The sequence below is a fragment of the Mastomys coucha genome, unplaced genomic scaffold, assembly GCF_008632895.1.
Source record: "Mastomys coucha isolate ucsf_1 unplaced genomic scaffold, UCSF_Mcou_1 pScaffold6, whole genome shotgun sequence".
Taxonomy (NCBI): domain Eukaryota; kingdom Metazoa; phylum Chordata; class Mammalia; order Rodentia; family Muridae; genus Mastomys; species Mastomys coucha.
In genome coordinates, this window is record NW_022196912.1 from 16,361,628 (window position 1) to 16,366,433 (window position 4,806).

The window sequence follows — 4,806 nt, forward strand, 5'->3', positions numbered from 1 at the left end:
TTATACATTTTTCTAGTCCTTGCATATGAGAAGCTGCAACTCTACGGGGAAGTGGGAGATTATAGAGCGTGTTTTACAATTGCATTTCTGATGCAGCAGTGCTTTGCTCCCAGTCAGCTTCACACAAAAACACTTGCTTTTTCAATCAGTAGTGAGTGTTTTATCTTTTGAGAAAGGAAGGTGTTGTTGATGCTTCATTTTGGTCTGTTGGAATTAATTAGGAAAGAAACAAAACATGATTTTTACTTGTTCTCTGTAATAAGTGTACTCTTCCTCATTCGAAAATCAAAGTGGAACTACTTTTCTACTGCTACCTTAATTATTCCACCCAACTAGACAACCCTCTCCCCACCTTTTCTCCTTGCACTTTCTTCATCTCTACTCAAACATCTGTTCACTCCACACCCCTCTAGTCATCCATCTGTCCATCCTTCCTTCCATCCTTCATTAGTTTGTCACAGTAGTCAACGCTCCTCCTTATCACCCTACTCACTGTATGCATTCATTGTTGAAATAATTTATAAGCAGCTTATTTTCATGAGCATATATTTATTCAATCACAATGAAAAGTTATTGTTGAAAACTCGCAGTATTTAACCCTATATATATATACATATATATCCTGATGGTGTAAATATTTGAAAATGTAAATGCATCTACTTTATGACCCAGTGAATTCACCAGCAAAAGTTTCTTCTGCATACATGTTTCTACAGGCAAAGGTTATGAGTAAAGGTGGAAAACTAAATATTCAACTGCAGATAAACAGAACGACAATGGGCACTTACTATAAGTACCTATGTTCTTTCAGTTCAAGTTAAGTAGTTTACCAATTTTAATCTTTCCAATATTATTTTATGTACTAACTAAAATAGACAAAATAATGACATTTCTTTGATAATTAACCTTTCAAATAACATACCTTTTTGTTCTATTTTCTGTAAATTCATATATTCATTAAAATTTAAAAGATCTATTTATTTTACATGCATGAGTGGTTTACCTCGTGGATGTATGTGTACCAACCACATGGTTGTTGTCTAGGAAGGTCAGAAAATGACATCAGATCTCATGAGACTGGAGTTGTGGAGGTCGATTGTGACATAGTTGTGGGTGCTGGAAACCCAAACACATGTTCTCTGGATGAACAAAAAGTGCTCTCAAGCCCTGAGATATCTCTCCAGGACTTAAGTTATGTCTTTTTATTTAACTAATATGATGTTAAGCTCTTACTATGTAGTGGACAATGTTCTTAGAAATATATTGCCTTTTTTGGAGTGCATTATGACATAAGGAACATTAAGCCTACAACAAGCATAAACTAAGCAAACTATATAGAAGACAAAAGTAGTTTGGAGAAAAATGAGCAAATATTTGGAATTCAGGGGATGAGAGAAATACGGATTTTTTTTCCAGCTACTATCTCCCTTTATAGTCTAGGTTAGATTTGAACTTATGAACCTCTTACTTCAACTTTCCAAGTGTTGGGATTACAGTACCATCATATCTAGATCTCCATTTTAGCTCAGGATTTTAGGGTATATTTCATAAAATATTTGGGCAAAGACATAAAAGAGAAGACTGAATTTGCTAAGCTGGTAGATAAAGCATGCGAAGTCAGTAGGACTGGAAAACAGGCAAAGAATCTGAGGACTCAAAGCCAGATGAAAAATGGAAATGCATTCTAAGGACCTTAGCTCTTATTTGAACAGGGGATGACTGGAAATTTTTGATCAGAGGCAAAGTAGACTGTGGCTTATGAGTATTGGGGAGGGTGTGTTAAAAGAGTTTCCAGGACAGATTGTAGGCCACAGATAGTGGCAACTTAAATAATAGTGACAACAAATGTTGTAAAAAGGTCATAATGCCAAGAGTAGAGGTGGAAGAGTTTCCTAACAGATTCTGTGTTAGATTTAAAAGCAGAGTCAAAGATGATTCCCCATCAGTTCAAATAAGGAAAACTAAATGGATCAGATTGGATGTTTGTTTGGGATAACTTAAATGTAAGAGGTCTAGAAGAATTCTCCTAGGCTGTTTGAAGTGTAAATCTAGAGTACAGGAGATAGGTATGATCTATAAATTAAATCTGGCAGTCACTGGCATATAGGGACCATCTAAAGGACAGTTTCCACCTTAGTGTCTTGTGCTGTTGCTGTGATAAAATGTCCTACACGTGGGAGTCAGATCAATTCTTTTTATTATTAAGTTTTTCTTTGGATAATTTCATGCAAGCATATAATGTATTCTATTTATTCTCACTCCTTGCCCTCTCCTATCTGCCTTTTATGCTCTCTTCCACACAAAGTGCTCTCTTTCTTTCTCTCTCTCTCTCTCTCTCTCTCTCTCTGTCTCTCTCTCTGTGACACTCTGGTTTAACAATGGTTTAGCTTTTTATTTTCCTATTTCTTTATTAGTTAATAGAAGCAGGCACATTTCGGCTTCATGTTAACTTACCTAGATTAGAAAATACCTGCCATCTACTATGTGCTTAGTAAGTAGTATAGCTGGCTAACTGTGGAAAGTGCTTTCATGCTAGTGTTACTGTGTACAGGTTTGGTTTCCTCTCCGTACAGTAGAAGCTCATTAGTTAAGAGAAAGGAGAGTGACAGAGAAAGACCTTTATTGCAACAAGGCAGCTGACTGGAAAATGGAGGACAGTCTTCCTAGAAGAGTCACCTTCCTGAGAGGCTGACTCAGGGACAACCTGCCTCAGACATGAGATCTCAGACTTTCTGTTAGGCGCTCTTCACAGAAAAATGTTTATGGCCTAATGACACGTAAGAGATCATAATCAAGTTATTTCTCAGTTCTGCAGACCTCAAGTCCAAAGATCATGAGTTTCTCAGGCTAATTTTGTCTGTGCTAAGTTTGCCTATGTGCAATTCCTGACATATTACATAGTGGACAGGATGGAGCAAGCAACTGCCCCCAGGCTCCATTGTTGATTAACAACCTCAGGGCTAAAAAAAATAAAGAAAAAGAAAAAGAAAACGTTTATACTCAGAAGACAAGAGTCAGGGCGTTTCAGTGGGGAACTACTCTCTGCCAGTGTTTACTATTTTGCTTTTATAAATATCCTCAGCTTTTGTATTTTTGTTTATTTTTTGAAAGTGTTTCATGTAGCCTAGGCTGGCCTTGTGGTGTAGCTGAGCTCATCTTGAACATAGGCTCTTCTAATTCAGCCCACTGTCCAGTTTATTCCTGCAATGCAGGAAAACAGGCAGCCAGTTGCTTTTTTTTTACCCTGGGAGTCACTGGATATTTTCTGGGAAACAAAAAGTTCAGAGGTTCTGGGATGTGGTGCTATCTACCTGCCAGCCCAGCACTTGGGAGGTGAAGGGAGACAATCTACTCCAGACTTCAAAATCATCCTGAGCTACATAGTGAGTTTGAGCCCATCCTGTGCTACATAAGACTGTCTTAAGAACAACAAAATTGAAGGTTATTAAAAACTTTACTTTCATGGAAAACCTGAAGCACCTACGTAGACAATTTTCAGTTATGTCATTAGCAACTAAAATATTAAAGGCATTATCATTATTATCATTAATTATTTTGCTTTAAGGAAAATTTATTGCAACACTCCAATTGCAAATTACTCTTTCTTTTCAACACCTTGTTCTGCAGCATCCTTTGCCCTGTTTGCTCAGATGCCAAAGAGCCCGGCATCCCGGCCGTGCAGAGACTGGCAAAGCCTGATGTTCTTTCCTTCTATGGTGACTCTGGCTTTTTCCTTTTGTACACATCCCGGAAGGGCATCGCAGGTCCTGTCACCTGGGTGGCCAATTTAAGTTCTTCAGCAGAACTGCCTTCGTTCTTTGGAGCAGAAGGTTTCCTGGATCAAAATATGAGCGTGGAGCAGCACTCCTTCAGGAGCTTCATGTTGATCTGTAGTGATTCAGTGGGTTTGTATGGCCTCCTTGGGTCCACAGAGATGCTGATGGTGCGAGCCATTTTCTTGTGGACACCAGCCACCCTCAGTTCTTCCAGCCCAGATCTTGGTGTGGTATCTAACTATAGGGCCTGATGGGCTGGATGGGACTGGATGCAGGTCAAGGGGCAATTTGGATTGCTTTCCCCTTCTGGGCCTTGAGTCTGCGGATCTTTAGTGCCAGCTGATTGAACCAAGTGTCCACTCACTGCTGCCAATCCTTGTGAAAGTTGCGCTCAGGATCATGCTATTTCAGCTAGGTGCCATGGCTGTCTCTTGTACAGGAGAACAGCCGACCGGAAAGGCTAAGGGCTGTTTAAAGTTAGCATTTTCTTTTAAGGATAGTAGAAACAGATTCTTAGTAGCTTATTGTGCTTGACTATACATACATACTCTAAAAAAATTCTAAGCAAAGATTTTAGATCCTAGTTATCAGTTCTACTTTGAGTTTAAATTGAATGCGCGTATAATAGTGTGCTTTGCTTAGAATGTGTATTTAAATCATGCTCCTGATGTCAAGTATTCAAACCCATTTCATGGAGTCAAGACTAACCCATGCAGAAATAATAAAGAATGATGTTGCCTATAATTCAATTTACAAATAGCATTGGCCTTCTGTATTGCTGCATGCAGCCACACCCTCCTGACTCAAAAATCCAAACCAAAAAAACCAAAAAACTCACAAAGGAAAAAAAAAGTACATAGATAGGCTTGTTTGGCACAACTACTCCTGGGCATAGAGCCTGCCCCAGTGTGGTTGCCGAATTCAGCTTCAGTGACACTCTGGAGAAAACTGATTTTCCCTTTCCCAGAGGTATCAGTCGCTCATAGTTTCTTGGTTACGGGTGGGAATTTCTGTTCATTTCCCGTTTTCT

At 39.0% G+C, this 4,806-nt stretch overlaps 1 pseudogene; it reads right to left on the bottom strand.

The window, feature by feature from the left end:
• Positions 1 to 3,595: 3,595 nt before the first annotated feature.
• LOC116080358 lies at positions 3,596 to 4,198 on the bottom strand (annotated as a pseudogene).
• Positions 4,199 to 4,806: the final 608 nt, after the last annotated feature.